Consider the following 19,297-nt stretch of genomic DNA (forward strand, 5'->3'; position numbering starts at 1 on the left):
AACGATTGTGAGAAGGCATTCCTGGCAACGGTGTGGGCATTGAAGAATTACCGCCCGTTTATCCAGGGTGAACACATCATAGTGGAGACTCCACACCAGCCTCTGCAATATCTCCAAAGTGACAGAATCTGGGCCGGAAATGTGAGTAATTCCCGAATTACTTCCTGGATTCTGTCAATGCAAGGTTTTCCTGTGGAGGTCAGATATGGCCAAAACAAGAAGAGTCCCCTCGCGCAAGGTCTGGCTGACTTGCATGATTGTGCCAGAGAAAACTGTCTTGAGGACGAAAGTCTAAAAATCAAGGACAACATGGAGGCATACCTTAATTCCCCACACAAAGTCTTTGAAGAAGACAAGTGTGAGGGAATGCCCACTGTCTATGTGGATGGATGCTCTTACCATGTTGACAACAACGGGGATAAAGAACTGGTGGCCGGCGTAGGGAATGCATGGGTGAAGGAGTTTCCAGAACCCTCCGCTGGATACAAAATTGGTCCCCGAAGTAGTCAGGTGGCATAATTGATGGCTGTGCATCAGGCCATCCTCACTGCTGTCCAACATCAACTCCACGAACTGGTCATAATCACAGATTCGGATTATGTACGCAACGGGTTTGTGGAGCACTTGGTCAATTGGAAAGCCAGAGGCATGTTATGTGCTAATAACAAACCCCTGAAACATGGGAAGCTAATCCAAAATATTGATGATCTGGTCACATCGAATGGGATGACCATCTACTGGAAAAAGATCAAGGGTCATTCCAAAGTAGAGGGACCAGACAAAACTGGAAATGACTTAGCTGATCAGCTGGACAAAACCGGGGCCATCCAAGGGGATCTAATAGAAATAGAGTCCCTGTTGGGGGAAATCCAGGTCACTGCTATCACTAGGTCCCAGACAAACGCTCACAATGATCTTTCAACTGCACAATGGAGTAAGGAGACCCCTGATGCTGATTTGATTACAGCTCAGAAAGGGGATCCAATAATTGGTACATTTTACCAACACATTGAGGACCCTGAGAACTTTCCCCTAAAGGATACCGGTTACATTGGGAAGGAGGACCTAAGAGTGTTGATGAAATGTCCAAAAAGGTTCCGAATCCAAGACGGTTTGTTGGTAAGGAAATCCCAAGCTGGCCATGATCAGTGGGTGGTCCCTACCTCATTCCGAAGCCTGATGTTAAGTCACGCCCATGATGCGGCCACCTTTGGTCATGGGGGTTTCACACAACACTGGAAATCTTAAGAGAGGTTGCATACTGGCCACACATGGGGAAGGACCTCGACCAATACTTGAAGGGGTGTCTTGTGTGCACAATTTCAGCCATCATCCCTCACACACCGTGCACCTCTCCAAAAGAGGGGGATGACACTGCCAAGGTCAGATTTGCAAATCGACTTTGTAGCCCATGTAATTCGCTCGTCTAGAGGAAACAAGTACATGCTGACCGTTACATGCTTGTTTACCAAGTAGGTGGAATGTCTCCCGGCCCCAAACTGCAAGGCAGAAACAGCAGCTGCCCTGATGATTAACCACATCTTTTCCCGTTTTGGTCTACCTCAAAGGATTGAGTCAGACAGGGGTAGCCATTTCACCAGTGAAGTAATGACAAAGATGTGGGAGATACTGGGTGTCAAAAGGAAGCTACATATTGCTTACAGGCCAGCTTCTTCTGGAGCAGTGGAGAGATACAAACAAACTATTGTGAGCATCTTAAAAAAGTTTGTGGCAGATTCTGGGCCAAGTTGGGATATCCGACTACCTCTGGTCCTAATGGCCATCAGATCTACCCCTTCATCTGCAACTAAAAGATCACCATTTGAGCTGATGACTGGACGCAAGATGGTGCTTCCGCAGCATTTGCTCTAAAGAACCCAAGAGCAAACGTTGATAAATACCTCCACTACTCATGAGTATGTGGAGAATTTAAGGAAACACCTCCAACATGCTTTTGCCTATGCTCAGCGGAATCTAGAAAGATCAGCTGATAGCATGAAGACCCACTACGACCTGAAAAGCACCAGGAAAGTATACGAGGTGGGGGACCGGGTCTATCTATACAATTAACAAAGGAACCAGGCCAAACAGTGAACATTTTTGCCTAAATGGAAGGGACCGTTTGAAATTATAGACAAAATCTCCCCTGTAGCCTATAAGATCCGTATCCCCAAAGGTAGTCTGGCGGAAGGGGAAGACAAGTGGGTCCATATTAATCAGCTACAGTGTTGCCATCCCAGGCACACTCTGCAAAAACTGGAGGAGTCCGCTGCAATACCAGAGGGGACCGCTCCAGATTAATTCAGTTCCCATCCTAAAATATCCCACATATAGTCTCTAAAATATTATGATTTGAAAAAAAAAATGTTTCATGTTATATCTTGTTTTCCAAAATAAGAATGCTATGTCTCTTGAGTTATAAAATGTACATGCCACCCCACTAGATCAATAGTGGTGGAAAAATGTCTATCAATAGGTATTGCCGCTTTTGCTTTATCATCCTAGGAGAGAGGAAACCATGGAGACTGACCAAGGAGGACGACCGGGGACCGGGAGCAGAGACCCGAGGGGCCCGAAGTACCGCCCAATATTCCCATCAGGACAGGCGAGGAGAACCGATCGATCCAACCGGATGGAGGAAAAGATGCTGAACTGTGCCACCTACGGAATTGGAAGAAGATGATGCGGACATACAAGCGCATGGATCAAAACATCCTTTGCACCCGACTCCCCCTCGACTAGAAATCAAAGTGCAGTCGGGCGGGGGGGCTTGTCAAGGGTTTTGACCCATGTTGAATCAATAGACTGGGTAGATTTGGGGATGAGCTGTCGCCGCCCATTATTCTATCGCAGAACAAACTAAATCAATAGACTGGGTGGATGTGGGGTTGAGCTGTCGCCGCCCACATTCATGCCAGAATCCAGGAGAACTGCGCAGTTTGCGCACACCAAAATGGTCACCTAATCTGCCACCCACCAGTGCAAAGAAAGGTGGTTCTGTTCGAAATCCGTTTTTTATGTCAAAAAGTTGCTAAAATCATGGGCACAAGACCACTCTAAAGATACAACCTTCTTGTGGGGGGTTCCACATCACCACTCTACTGTAAGGATGCCATCAAAACAATGTTAAGCAAGGGTCCTATACTATCAAGCAAAAGACCACTCTATTGAAATGCAGTAATTTTTTTTTCTTTTTTTTTTTTTCTTTTTTCTGTTTATTAACCTGTTAAGGTTTTTTACAAATCTGTACTGTGGTGAACTGTGTTTGTGCTACTTCTATGAAATTTGACCCAGAACTCACGACACCACTCTCGAATTTTCTTGAAGGTCTCTTGCTGCGGTTGCAGGTGATGAAGCAATGTCACTAGCTTTTGCCAGAGCTACTTCGAGAAATTTAGCTGCCGCTCTGGACCATCTAGTGGAATCGCCTGCAATTAGCCGGAACCATTTTGTCTCTTCGTCGAGTGTGAGCGGGCACGTGATGAGTGGTGTCAAATAAGCCCTTCTTTCGTGCGCCAATCCAGGACATGAGGTGAGTAGATGACGGACAGATTCTATTTGGTCAACTAGACCACAGACCCGGCAGTGAGGAGAATTTGCCAGCGCTCTTTTGGCCAAAATTTCTCTCGTATGCAGAAGATTCAGGCGGGCCCATAGAAGAGTTTTTCTCAGCCTTTTTTCGGGAACTTTTTCGCAATATTTCAGCGGAACCTTTGGGCGGTTGTAAGTGGGTGGCAAGTCTTTTAGGGATGTGTCCGTTAGGATTTTCTCGTTAGTACGTATCCAATCTTGTTCTAAAAGTTTTTGCTTCACACGCCCAGGATTAGAGATGAGGAGGTCGTCCGTGCAGTGGACTTCTTCTAATTTGTTTCCGATTTTCTTCGCCCAGTTGGTGAATGGTGTGCACTTCCCGTTTTCCAGTTCGTTTTCTAATATCCGAAAAATCGGCAGAGAGTCAGGGATCCGTATTTTCCTGTAAAGTAGAATCGCACTTTGCATAACAACTGAGGCTGGAATGCAGTATTTAAAGACAGATCCCAAAAATGGGTGCAGTACCAGCTTTATCCACAAACCGGCGCTAGCGGTCTAAACTCTGACAGGGAAACTGTATTTAGGAGTTGCAAGAGGGGCAGGGACTTCAAAGCCTGTTGGTTAATTAAAAATCTTAGCCACCTGCTGTTCCCAGAGGCCAAGAGGCTGAGAACTCTTAATACCCCAGAGACTCACAACAGGAGGCAGGATATCACATGGCCCTTCTGAGTGAGAGGGAGGGGGGTTCCCCTTCAGCCTGGAGGAGAGAGACAATAGCCCCTTTCAGTTGAAAGGGGTATGTTAATTTTGAATGTTAACTGTAAACAGAGAGCTGCCTGTGAGTAGAGACATGTGATTCCTGACCCACCCAGCTTCAAGGGGCAGGCCAGACTTGAGTGTGGATTCCTATTGCAGCAAAAATATTTTATAGAAACATTTTAACTTATTGTAACCAAATGACAGGAATGTACAACTTTGAGATTCTTAGTATGAAAAATGCCCTCACGATTTGAGTACAAACTCCAATTTCTACGGGGTTCTAGGACCAAACCCCACTATTTATTGATATTACAGACACCGGGTTTATGCTAGAAACCTAGTAAATAGCTGGAATGTGTGTAGAAGGAGGGTGTACATTGGTGTAATTTTGGATACAGATTTAACATTGGTAAACCAATTAAAAACAAAATTAAGTTGTCATTTTTTAATGCAAGCCCCCAGGAAGATCAGAGTCGGACAAGCATGGACCATAAGGAATCTGTAATATGTACATGTAATTTCAACAAATTGTGTATCTAGGAAATATGTATTTGGGTCAGAAATAGATTTGTGGCAATTTGACAAAGGGAGGTTCCTCTGACCATAAAACCTACAGCATCACTCTGACACTCCATTTCTTCCCCCCAATCAAGGGAGAGAGGAACGGTTGGCCAATGATAAGTGAGAGGGGCAGGCGTAGCTAGGCCCAGGCACACACCCATTTTCAAAACACATAAAAGGAACATTGAAACCCAGGTAGGGATTCACTTTCCACTTTCTTGCGGGACGCTTTGCCGGGAGAATTCAGACTTCACATCCAGAGATCCAGACTTCAAATCCATCAATCTCCAGAGACCAGAAATTAACTCCAGAATTTGTAGCAGAGATGCCTGAATCCACAAGCTGAATCCTCTTCAGCAGGCCTCAAAACCAACCAAACTATTCAACAGCCGGGCGAGCTGTTTGAATTCTTTGCCAAGAACTTTTGCAAGAACCTGTAGCAGTATCCAGAAAGCAGTGCCAAGAACTTTTGCCAGAACAAGAGACGCTGTATCCAGAACCGATAACAGAACCGGAGACCCAGAGACCAGATCGCTGCGCAGTGCGGCTAGCAGACCCAGACCAGATCGCTGTGAAGTGCTGTGCGCAGAACCAGAATAAGTGGCGAGAGGACCGCAGTCAATCCTGACCCGATCCGTGACGAGGCCCAATCCTGTCCAAAATCTAGTGTGAGTACCCAGCTAGCACTGTGCCAAAACCAATCTCTTAGTGTAAAATAATCTAATTAAAACTATTTTAACCTATTTAGAACTACCTCATAGGAATCGTGTGTGTCATTCTGTCCTTTTTAAAGCTGAAAACTGTCACCTGTCATTTTGAACTTTTAAATTTCAAATCCAAAAAACTACCTTCACAAAATCGTCCGTATCTCCGGAACCGTTTGTGCTAGGAGCAATTAAATTTGCAGCGATTTGACATTTTGCACAATTTCAGCCACGTGTAAACATCAGCTGCTCCTTGCTTTCCTTTGCTAAAATTCGTTTTAACCTGCTAGTTACTCATAGAGCATTGCTAAAGTGACCCTGAACTAATATAAACTAGATATCACCCACCCTGAACCTCTAGAGGGAATTAAAAGCATTTTAGCACATTTCTCACTTCATTGTCATCACATTCAAAGCATTTTGGGCCTGTGTTTCAAACTTCTACCTGTTTTCCTCTAAGTTTGCTGGGGGGGAACTGAATTTCATATGGTACTTGATTACATTCCTGAGAACTGTGTGCTCTTCTTTCCATCTCCTTATATTGCATAAAGGGGGGGAGTGAATTGTCAAGGAAAAGTGATTACATTGTCTTTTATGAAGCCATATCAAGTTATTTTCTGTACTGCATTTCATTCATCATTGCGTTTCCTTGAACCATATAAAACATTCTTTCCCACCTTATTCTTCTGTTCCTATTCATAAGTAACCAAGAACTGTGCTACTGTAGGATTACCTCTTGCTGATTACTGCTCATATTCACAAGTGTCCTATCCATTATCAATTTATTTATAGAAGTGTGATATATATATATATTGTTTAATTTTTCAAATAAACCTTTTAAATTTGCAAAACAAGCCTACTTCTTGGCTCAGTGAGGTCAAGGGGGATTCTAAGAGAGGGGTGTTATACAAGGGTTCATCATCCAGATTATAACTTGCCATAAAAATACATAAATAAGGGCTTGCCTTGGGCATTCCAGACAAGGCACTGACTTAGTGGGATTTCTTGATCGGAGTCACTTACAGGAGAATGTGCACAGAGATGACCTTGATATAAATGACAGAATCTTTTGGCATCATGGGTCTTAAATAGAGCATACTCCATTTTCCAATTGTCACTATAGATAATCAGCTTGTGCAATCAGAGATAATTTTTTTAACGAGTCTGGAGCACCCCAATTTTGGATTTCTAGGTATTGATAGAGAAGGAAGTTCCCCTCTTGCAACATTTGAGAAGCAGCATTCTGTATCATAGTTGAAAACTCGAGATCAGGCAGCACCAAAAAGGACCCTTCTGAAACTCAATTCATTGTTTCATCAAAGTGTGATGGTCATCCATCCGCCATCAGCCAGCCCCTGGGATCAGAGACCCTTCAGTCCTAGCAACCATCGTTCCACCTGGCTTTGTGCTTCAAGTAGAGCAATTATCCAATCTCACCCAAGACCTTCTTCATCCCATTACGAATTCAGTAGCCCCGTATAAAAGTGGCAGCAATCCCATTGCTGACCCTGTTTTGGTTGGTTTGAAAATTAGGGCACCTGGCAGAGCCCTGAAAAACCTAGGTGGGTATACTTGAATAAACAAAACCAAAACTTCAAGGTGAGAGGTCACACAGTTCCAACATTATAACAAATATAACAGTCATTTCCTACTGCATTTCTTTTCACAAATGTATTTTAATGGCATCTGGATAATGTTGGTAGGGATAGAGCACCCAGAGATATTTAGAAAAAACAATACATATAGGTATGATCCAGTAAGACAGGCTGGATCTCAATGCAATAACAACAACGGGAAAACTGCTACTATTGGTTGATCATTTCAATTGTACAGTCACAGGAATAAACATAAACCCACATAAATGGACATATATACAAAAAGCACATTAACAATGCTTCAATTGTGCACTGTTTAAAAGGTGATATCGTCGACACAAAGGTGTTTTCAGCCTCGAAGAGCTGTATAGTGCAGCTTTATGAGCAGGCCTTCATCAGGATGTGTGATGGAATGGATGGTAGTCCCGGGGTCTCTATCAAAGACTTATCCAGTGCAAGGGTAAGTAAGATAATCCATCATGGGTATAGATATCTTTGGGGCATTCAATGCGCGGTTGAGGGAACAAATGTTTACCTCAAATGGTAAGATGTGTCTTCTTGGTTCAAAATGGCGGAGACACCCACTGAGGATAGTGGTTCCTATCCCAGATTGTCGAAACGTGACAGTATATTCGAACTTTAATGTGTTCGTCTGGGCTAGGCGAGGCGGCGCAGCGTCTCTGGACACGTTTTGGCCAATAACAGAATTACCACCACATTTATCGCACCACTGAATTCTGACCTCGGAGAAAAAGTGGAAGATCTACCTCCAGAAAAAAACTAGATGTGAATCTGTTGCCTTACCCAAAAGAAAATGGCTGATTGACCGTGCAGAAATACTGCTTAAAATAAATCTACCATCAATCCCCGTGGAGCCATACGGACTCCAGAAATGGCGATCTGAACCTCCATAACACCACTCATAACCCCCTGGTTGTGCCACTGGAGAGAGTCGTAGTAATGGTAAGTGATTTAGGCAATAAACCAGCACATTTACTGGCAAACTTGTGATGAGGCTCACTGTTTTCTAATACATAAATTGGTTTGTTACACTTGAGTGCTATTTCATGGATTTCACTGGCACCACCAATTTAGCAACACAGACCTTGACCTCCTCCTTCCAATCAACCAACTGCCCCATCCCCCACTCCTGCAGGACCCAAAACATGTAAGTTTGTGCAAATACCATACCACGCCCTTGATACATAATCAACAGAATTCATGAAATATTGTACATATGAAATTGCCCTTCTATGGGATGAATACAAATATTGTTTCATTTTATGTCAAAAGAGACACAAAAATATTCTATTTCATTTTTTGGCATTCATTTTTTATTTGTCCTCACTTGCTGAAAAGTAAGGCATATGCTAGCACTGCTCATTTTGTTCACCCCGCTGAGCCGCCCCACGTCATTCCTATGGATACGAGGTGAGGGATGGGCTATAGTTTCCTAACCACCCTACCTGGTAGCATTTAACAGGAATCACACAGACAAACAGCTACCAAGTATACTAACCCGAGGAGACAGACAATGGGGACAACCTAAAGTGACCCCACTGACCCCGCAAACATACCCCAATGTATTCCTATTTGCAGCAGAGGAGAAAGGCTGACAGACCCCAAAACCTGCTGCCTGACAGCATTTAACAGGAATCACACCTAAACTCAATCATCGCAGAGGGGCTATGAAGACTCAATCTCCTTTCCCCCATTCAGGACCTTTCACCTCACTTACTGACTCCACAGACCTATATCCTGCCATATGTATGACAATCCAGCAGAGCAGTGGTCACTCCAGATGGTGATCAGTTCTACGGTTCTCTTGGGTGGATAGCTCAGGAGCAACATGCTCGCCTTGGAAGTAAAACAACACAGGTTCGATCCCCGGGTCGTGTTTAAAAACCTCTGGGTATTAAGAGCGTTATAAACAACCAATCATATCAAACTATCATCTAAATGGCAGGTGGGCAAATTATACAGGTCTCCTCACATACTATAACATAACATATATTAGTATAAACCATACGAGTTCCTTGACACTATGTACGATATATAATTGCAAAAGCTATGCCCAATGTTGTTATTTCAGTCTGGAGAGCATTTCTAGTTTGAGCTGTTAGGTGGTGCAAATGTTTTGTGCTCCAAGTGTCTGCCTGTGTTTTTTTCAGAGCAGTCTTCTGAGAGTTGATCACTTAATTGGAGTTATAAACCTGCTACTGATGTAATAAAAATGTATTGGCCAGGTCTGCCTTCAGCCACTCGATTTATCAGCACTATGCCTGTACTGTTAAGAACAAGCATTGGCCGAGCCAACCATTGTGGCTTGTGTGTAAGTGTAATACATTTGCCAGGCACTGTTATTAGAGGCCCGGGCACTCTCACCATGTTGCCCCTGCTACCGTCAATGGGCAGTTAATAGCACTACGGCAGTGCCTGGCAAATGCCTTTTACCTGCTTACACAAAAGAACAAACAGTTGGCATTGCCAGTGCTTGTTTTTCATGTGCTTCGCAAAAGTTCTTCGCATTTCATGAATACATAATATAGAAATGATGTCCTTGCAAAATGTATTTTTATGTGCTGTAGTCTGGCCAGCGGATGATAGAAAACTGAATAGAACTGTGAAAAAGTTTATTGCAAGCATGTTTTAAAATGATGCTCCCAGTTCCCAAATCGAATGAAACCCCAGCTTGAATGCGTTTTAAGCTTGCCATGCAGGAATTGGTCAACATGCAATATGGGAATATTTTTCCTGCCATCGTCAACTGAATTGAGGTTTTTATAAGTGCAATTTACCGCTGTCTATGGAAGCGACCTTGCAAATGGGCAAACCTACGAGCTGCTGCTGTTATAGGACCCTATTCAGGCGAGCTGCCCCACGCTTCACTGCACATCACATGCTTAGATGTCGGCTTCATCTGATAAGAAAAATGCAATTTTGTTTTCAGTGGCACAGCAATAACGAAAAGGCGTGAGTGAAATATACACGTTGATGTCAGATAGGATACTGACAAACGCCCAATCTGGCGGGTTTTCTATCTGCTCCAATGATATTGGCCGCACACAGCTTAATTGCACCTTCACTGCTCGATCAAACGAGACTCCCCCCGTGCATTGATGCGATCTAACCGCGAAATTGCCAGCAGCACTTCTGCTGGACGACTGCGCTGTGCATCCATCACCTCCTATCCCGACTCCTCATCTCCAAACTCTTTGCAAACAAGGACTGCCATACTCAAGAAAATCCTTCATGCACCAAGGATGTGTCAATATGTATCCTATGAGAGCATCTCTCGCTTCTCTATGTTGTTTGGGCCCTGCCAGTTGCCATCTTGACAGCAAGCCAGTGGCCATTATGCTAAATACGCAGGACTACATAGAGGGGGTTCATTCCAAACATGGCGGTGCAGGCAAAAATTGGTGGTAACGGAATTACTGCCACTTTTCCCGCACCGTCATACTACGAGTATAGCCCTGGAGTGGAGGATTTTTCTCCAGCATCATGCTGGAGGTAAATCCTCCAATTCTCCGGTGAAAAATCAGCTAAATCGGTGGAATTACTGCAGCAGTAATTTCGCCAGCGGTAATTTCACTGGTGGGAATTTCACTGGTGGTAATTCTGCCAAAAAAGCCCCAGGGACTCCGAAAAAATGGGGATTTACTCTGCTACCGCCGCTTGTAATCTGGCGGTAATCCTGCTGGACCAAGTGGTGGTAACGATAATTCAGTTGGGCGGTATTCCAGCATACTTTGAGACACAATAACGCCCAACTCTTAATGAGGCCCACCGGTGTGTTGTACAAAACGATTTTTTTCAGTTCATATTGGAGAAAATGTTTCACTAGACTTGGCCTTTCTTGGAATGTTGGTTCCATTTCACTGCCTTTACTAGTTTTCTGAGGCAAGTTATTGTGCTTCCATATTTGGCAGTTTTCATTTTTATTTTTATTTGCAGTTAAATGCATGACGCAAAGAAAAAGCATTCAGGAAGCTCAATGCCCCCCCTCTAGATATTTGCAACATGTTTATAAGTACACCTGCTTAAGAAAAATGATATACAATTAATTCAAAAGAGCATAATTAATATTTTAATCTAATTGGCAGAGGCAACCTTTGATGCCGAAGGTTGGGCCCTGGAGCTTGAGGGGGCACTGACTTTCTAAATGTTTAAAGGTTCAGTGGTGGTTGGTGATTTTATTAAGTGGCAGTGTGAATGTTTTCCATGAAACAGTGCGTGTCAGTGACTGAGTGTACTGTGATAGACCTAAACAATGTAGGGGAGTCCTGCCCCCAAGAATATTTGTTTCAATAATTGGTTGAAGAATTTTACAACGCAATGTTTGAGAAATGTGGGTGAAAAGCCATAGAATACATGTCTGTAGGGTAGCACAACGCAAGGCAATGCATGACAGCTCAACAGCCACCCACAGGGACATATTACAACCATTTCTCAATGCGCCTGGGCACAATATATGAGATACCTGTCCTTGGAAAACACACTCCATGATGCATGCACCCACAATGTATCAAAAAGCATGCCCAGTGTAAAATACTAATATGATGCCACAATAAACCTCATCTTTGCCACTCTAAAGCTCTTTCTTCATGATGTGCTCACAATGTATGCCAAAATGGGTATGGAAAAACACTTTCCTCATGTTATGCCCACAACATATGCCAAAATTGCCATTGCAAAACACTTTCATGTTGCGCTGCCCATAATACATGCCAGGGCAGATAGTGTAAAACAATGGCATGATGATGTGTTTATCATATGGCAACGTTGCCACTGTAAAGCACTTAAATATTCGAGCATAATTGTAATCTCTTCTGTTGTACCATCAATTAACTGCGAGGGAATAACTAAGAAATCAGATGAACTGTCTAATATGGTTCTTCTTATGTCCTGTGATAACTTTGATATAACATTTCTGTTAAATGCATGTGTCAGAACAATGGAATCCCATTTCAGAAAAATAAGACGCCTAGATGATGGTCTCTTCCCAAATCATGAACCTTCTCCAGTGGTAAAAAATCCCTACAAATCCAGAAGTGGTGACAAATATCGTCAGTCTCACAAGTTGTACGACTACCTTTTATCAGTAGACCACACAGGGTCAATGGTCAGTAGAGAACAGGAAATGGTCATCCAACTAGAGAGAGTTAAAAGCAATTGTTCAGACACTGATAGGGACTTCACTATTTCTCAGAGCAAAGTAGATGTGGATTTAGTGCATAACATTTCTGTGAAAACCTACATCAATCACCAAGGCGGTGAAAGGCACAGAGCACAATGCTGGACATAGTGATCCTAAATTCACTTTTAGCATAGCAAAACTTGACCTCCCTGTCTGCAATTCATACACAGATGTGGGGTGAAAGAGCCCTGAATGCCATAATTAAAGGCCATAGTCAGTATGAGGGCTCCCCCAAAATGAAATGCCTGCCTTGAATTAACATCGAAATAAGGCCTTGAAATTTCAAAGCAAAAAGGGGTGAAATTGAGCATCAAAACATGGAGATGCATATATATTTTAATTGCCTTACATAAGAGAAAGACACGCAAAAACCTTTGCAAAAGGTTTTGGAGAGCTGAAGTCATATTGTCAGAAATAGCAGTATACAGAATGTTAAATGAGAATGCCAAGATTGTGTGCAAGCCTGCGCTGCAGAATGGAGCCTGTTACTGTGACAGAAATTATTAAAAATCTGTTTTTCCCTTCCAGTTACAGATATGCTCCTCAAAATGTGTGTGAAAGTTGTAATAAATGAACTGGAGTCATGTCCATCAGGAGCCCATCACAGAGGAAACCATAATTCACAGAATCTACAAGTAGATGTGAATTGCAGCAGAATGAATGCTTCACAGCTGGAACATCCCCCAGACTTCCCCCAGTGAGATTGCAATTGTGCCATTAAAATGAACACTCTCAGCATTCAGACGTACAGCTAAAGTATCTAAATATATAATGATGTTGTCCTACTGTAATGACTGTTGCAGGAAACTACTTTTGCAAGGGTTTACATGTTCAGATTGTGTGCATTTTCAAGGGTTAGTTAAAAGTAAAATGCTTTCAGCTGAGGTAGGTCCCAAATCTTGGTTTCTGGTTTTGTTTCTCTGCTGTGAGTCCGCAAATGTGAAAGTAGATTTCAAAGCCCATTGTCATGGGAATGGGAGTCTGGTTACCCCTTCAAACATGAGGCGGCGAGATGAGGAATTGCCCTGCTCCCCAGCTTTTATCACTCAAACCACTTAGGCCGTAATAACGCTGGCCATTAGCCCTTGAAGCCTTGGGCTAATCTAAACACAGGAACCCCTCTTGATGTCACAGCTAGTAACAGATCCATCCCAAAGGTGGGGGGCAGAGCTAAGATGTGGTTTCACTACCATTGTACAAAATTGGAGATGTGCTGTTTATGGCATAACTTGGGCAATATTGATTGCACACTATTTATGTTCGGATTTCTGAAAAGCTGTCAGCGAGCCGCTTCTGGTGAACCAAAAACGATTTTGGTGACACCAACAAACCGAGGGGGTAATTCATGGAATCAAGCGCAGAAGTGGGGCACGCAGCTGGCACACAGAGGGAGCGTGCGCCAGCTGCATGCGCCGAAACCCATTTTGACGCACAGTGTATTCATGGATACTTACATCCATAACCAGCCGTAGCACAGCGTAGTGCAACAACCCTGCAGCAGCGCCAGTTACGCCCCTACCCCACCCCTTGTGCCAAAAACATCCACACAAATCCCTGTCTAAAACTCCCCATGCACCTCTCAGAACACGCGTACCCCGCTCGCGCCAGGCCAATCACGTGTAAAACTCCCTGCGCACCCCTCGGAATACACGTACCCTGCTCGCGCCAGGCCAATCATGTGTAAAACTCCCTGCACACCCCTCAGAATATGCAATACCCGCTCGCGCCAGGCCAATCGCATGTAGAAATCCCTGCGCTATGTGTGCTATACATGTTTGAGTTGTATCCATGTGCCTCTTGACCTGAAATGACTCTGAAATGTGTGCTGCCACACCTTGGTGGCTATTGTAACTATTCAAATATCTCATTAAATCATAAATTAATACAATATTAATTGATAACACGCCGCCCTTGTTCCTAGTCTACTGTGACACGGGGTGCTTGTGGAGGTTGGGTGTGAGACGGGTTGGAGGCCTCCTTAAAAAGAATCTAGATTGTAAAAATAAAAAGTGGTTTTATTGTGCTCACATTCATTGCAGGGGAAAGAGATCCCTGACTTGCTTGTGCTGTATGATATATTGTGACAAACACAACCAATATATATCAGCAGACAGAATGACCAGAGAATTCCTCTGCTCCCTGGAACTAAGTCAGTCAACATATTTTCACAGCATTCAGCAGTCTGCAGGTTGACCCGTTTGCATCCTGGGAAAAGTTTAATTTCAAGGCACCCTATGTACTTGCAAATAGTTAGATGCATTTTCCTTGTTTAACCAAATGTTCTTCTCTATGCATTCCCTGCTTTCCCACTGATTCTTCGACTCTTGACCAAGATCACATGTATAAAAGTGATTTTTGTGGTCCTGCTTTTGTTCAGGAGGTCATGATTCTGCTGTCCTTCAGGACATGTCTATGATAAGCATCCTTGTTCTGCAATTGATTCTTTCTCAAATAATGATCCCTGTGTTGCGCTTTCAGAAGTAATGAAGGCTTTTAGTAGACGTGGAGGAGGCTGTGCAGGCGTTTAGGAGACCATTTTTCTCTAGGGCTGATCCCCACAGTTTGACAACAATCTACCAATTATGTTTTCCTACGGTATTGTATCCCTTACAGCATGAGACTCCCAGGATTTGGGATTTTCTACTGGATGGATTTGGGAAGAGTCCGGCAGGTGGTACCAGAAAATCCAACTGGAATCTTTAGCGAGCTTCAGACATCCCTGGAGTGCATTTGTACTACGTAGTGAACAGGTTCAACAATTGTTGAGAGTTTTCATTCTGTAGAATCCTCACAGGAAGGATATTATTCCTCCCTGGTAAGTGCTAAGGGCAAGTATGTTAGTCCTGCATTCCATAAGGAATCATTGGTGGTCCGCCGACTTCCACCGTTAAGTGGTTTTAATGCAATTCACTGTGCTCTGTTTTGAGCTCATGAGGAAAATTCACTTAAAATGGTTTTCTTTTTAGAGTTATTTTCATTTTGCCATTTCTTCATTAGGAAATTACAGGGTTGGTGCTTTGTATCATCGACCCGCATATCTTGGGGTTTTTCCGTTGCACCGTGATTGAGCCTTAGTCTTGTCCAAGATGTTTCCCCATTTTTCTCTTGATCATGAAATAGTCCTACCCTCTTTGTGTTCCACACAGAGAAGGGGGCAGGGTTAAAGACATTAGGGGTAATTCATGGAATCAAGGGCAGAAGTGGTGGACGCAGCTGGCGCACAGAGGGAGCGTGTGCCAGCTTGCGCCAGCCGCTTGCGCCAAAACCCATTTTGATGCACCGCGTAGTTATGGATTTAAACATCCATAACCGGACATGGCGCAGCGTGGCGCAGCGACCCTGCAGCAATGCCAGTTAGGCCCCCAACCCTGCCCCATGCACCAAAAACATCACACAAATCCCCTAAATGGCGCAAAGGCCAGTGGACCAGCATACAGCCCCACAACCATGAAAACATGCTAAAAACGCCACTTAGCCCTCACGCGACAACCCAATCGCATGTAAAACTCCCTGCGACCCCTCAGAATACGCGTACCCTGCTCACGCCAGCGAAATGGCATGTAAAACTCCCTACTCACCAATTGGAATATGCGTACCCCGCTAGCACCAGTGAAATTGCGTGTAAAACTCCCCGCGCACCCCTCGGAATATGCGTACCCCACTCACGCAAGCAAAATCGCACGTGAAACTCCCTGCGCACCACTCGGAATACGTGTACCCTGCTCGTGCCAGGACAATCATGTGTAAAACTCCCAGTGCACAACTCAGAATATGCGTACCCCGCTCGCACCAGGCCAATCGCGTGTAAAAGACCCTGCGCACCCCTCGGGATATGCATACCCCGCCCACACAAGCAAATTGCGTGTAAAAGTCCCCGCACACCCCTCGGAATACACGTACCCTGCTCGCGCAAGCAAAATCACATGTAAAACTCCCTGCGCACCCCTCGGAATACGTGTACCCCGCTTGTGCAAGCGGAATCATGTGTAATTCTCACTTCCGTACCACCAGATTCACGCAGCAGTGTGGTGAGGAGCCACATGCACCCCCTGCAGCCAGATCATGCCACAGGGGTCCACCCTACACCCCTCCCCATGCCCCGCAGGTAGCCCATCACCCCTGACCATGCCCCGCAGGCAGCCCATCACCGCTCCCCATGCCCTGCAGGCAGCCCCTCTACCCTCCACATGCCCCGCAGACAGCCCATCCACCCTCCCCATGACCCGCAGGCAGCCCTTCCACCCTCCCATGCCCCACAGGGAGCCCATCCAACCTGACCATTCCCCGCAGGCAGCCCATCCACCCTCCCCATGCTCTGCAGGCACCCCATCCACCCTCTCCATGCCCCACAGGCAGCCCATCCACCCTGACCATGCCCCGCAGGCAGCCCATCCACCCTGAGAATGCCCTCCCCATTCCCTGCAGGCAGCCCATCCACCCTGACCATGCCACGCAGGCAGCCCATCACCCGTCCCCATTCCCCACAGGCAGCCCATCCTCTCTCCCCATGCCCCGCAGGCAGACCATCCACCCTCCCCATGCCCCAAAGGGAGCCCATCCACCCTCTCCATGCCCCGCAGGCAGCCCATCCACCTGATCATGCCCCGCAGGCAGCTCATCCACCCTTCCCATGCCCCACAGTCAGCCCATCCACCCTGATCATGCCCCGCAGGCAGCCCATACACCCTGACCATGCCCCGCAGGCAGCCCATCACCCCTCCCCATGCCCCGCAGGCAGCACATCCACCCTCCCCATGCCCCGCAGGCAGACCATCCACCCTCCCCATGCCCCGCAGGTAGCCCATCCACCCTCCCCATGCCCCACTGGGAGCCCATCCACCCTCCCCATGCCCCGCAGGCAGCCCATCCATCCTGACCATGCCCCACACGCAGCCCATCCACCCTGACCATGCCCTGCAGGCAGGGCACATGGCACCATGAATTTGGGAGCACCGACTCATGCCCCTCCATTGACGGGCACCTGCCAGCATGCCCCGACTCATATCACCCCACCCCCATTGACAGGCACCTGCCAGCAGGCCCCGACTCATGTCCCCCCCAATTGACAGGCACCCGCCAGCAGGACCCGACTCATGTCCCCCTTACCCCCATTGACGGGCACCTGCCAGCAGGCCCCGACTCATGTCCCCCCAACACCACTTCATAACTATACAGACCCATGGCCCAAATGCCAACCCACATCCCACACCCCACCCCCCAGTACAAACACCCAACAATCCACTGCACCCACTCCCTAGTAAATTACATTCCATGATAGTATGAAAAGAACCAGCATGCCCATCAACAAATGTCCTACAGAGCCACACAGTGGCAACACATGATTTAGCCAATGCTCATGGAGACATGCACAAAATAAATCATAGTACACCACACCAATAATATTGAATTATGAAATGTATTAAAAAGTAAAACAAATGACAAAATGAAACCAACACATGCAAATGAAGAAATAATGAGCAAAACAGAAAAACTGAGGTGTGCCAGGTTAAATAGCGCTTGAGTAATTGAATATTACAAAATCAAATCGATTGAACCTCGAAGGATTGGCTGCAGCACCCTGAGGGAAAAGCGGGCACCTCAAACCCACTTAACAAGACAAATGGAACAATGGGTATTCCCCCATTATGGATGCGCTACCAGCAAAACAATTATGAAATAGAGAAGTCCTCTCGCACACTTCCTGTGCGATAATTGATCTGGTTAACACAATAATGAAAGTTTTATAAGTTTAATCTTCATCACATCCAATGTGTGTTGTGGCGTGACAGAGTGATATGCCAACACGTGTTTCGACCTCTCTCGGTCTTTCTCAAGGCAAAACTCTGTACAGCAAATGAAATATACAATTTTGTAATGCATAAAAATCCCCATTAGTAATCCAGGACATGAAATACAGTGAGCACAACAAACAAGGGTAATGGCAAGTGCATATATACATTACCAGCAGGATGGATGTAGCAACATTGTCACAGGCAGCATATAAAGAAAAAATTCAAGAAAAAGGAATACAAAATAAAAGAACATATCATTGTTTATATGTATATGATTGGAGTAACATGCGACAATATTCTAAACTAACATCAATACGCAGTTAATACAATTGATGTGCTACCCAGTGCTTGTCCACAAGAAGTGTAAATGTTGTGCATGTGGATCTCCATGCACCATAATAACAATGTGTATATCTTCTGAATTTAAATTCGTGCATGTCATCGCCAGGTGCCAAAAAACCACCAAAACAGCACACATCACCGAACCCATTGGGTCAAAGCTAGAATTAGGTCAAAGATACCCCATGCAATGTTGAAATAAGAAACCAGTTAAAATTGGTAAACACCAGAAAATCCCATTCCCACACCCTGTAAGGGTAACACGATGCCAAACTCGAATTTAAACGAAATTACCATAGATTGATTGGGTAGTGTTAAATGTCTTGGGTTTATTATCACGCCTGAAAAATCTAGAGAAACAAATCATGCATAAGTCAAAGTTGTGAAACCGCTTGAAATCAATAAAAATATTTCAAAGGGTGAACCATTACCTTCCTTACCAAAGTTTGAATTATGTCAATGCGAGCAATCTAATTCAGTAAAAACGTCCCGCCTGAAATGGCATGTCTGTTAGAGTAAACCACAACATCCGTTAATATAAAACAGTTCGCGAGGAGCAGATTCTTGTTTCATCATAAACACTGAGAATTAAAAGTGTACGAGCCCCTTACCGTCATTAATCTCTCATCTACATTGAATCCTGTTATGCTGTGTATATCTAAACGCGGTGCGATCGGCATACCCATTTAATGAGAAAACGAAAGAATTTAGAAAAAAGCACCCTCCGAACACGTGATGGATAATCACGTGTGCGGCGCCGTGCGCGAATAACACATCCGAAGCAAAAGAAGTCGCGATCACATGGAGATTGATCAC

General features: G+C 44.9%; 1 long non-coding RNA gene across 1 annotated transcript; it reads right to left on the reverse strand.

Moving 5' to 3' along the window:
- Window positions 1–18,062: 18,062 nt before the first annotated feature.
- On the reverse strand, window positions 18,063–18,975 carry LOC138473816 (uncharacterized). Its single transcript, XR_011268934.1, has 3 exons — window positions 18,922–18,975; window positions 18,776–18,831; window positions 18,063–18,193 (listed from the first exon to the last, which is right to left on the reverse strand). It is a non-coding gene; the product is annotated as an uncharacterized lncRNA (long non-coding RNA).
- Window positions 18,976–19,297: the final 322 nt, after the last annotated feature.

This window comes from Ambystoma mexicanum, chromosome 8 (genome assembly GCF_040938575.1).
Source record: "Ambystoma mexicanum isolate Mex_15411 chromosome 8, UKY_AmexF1_1, whole genome shotgun sequence".
NCBI lineage: Eukaryota > Metazoa > Chordata > Amphibia > Caudata > Ambystomatidae > Ambystoma > Ambystoma mexicanum.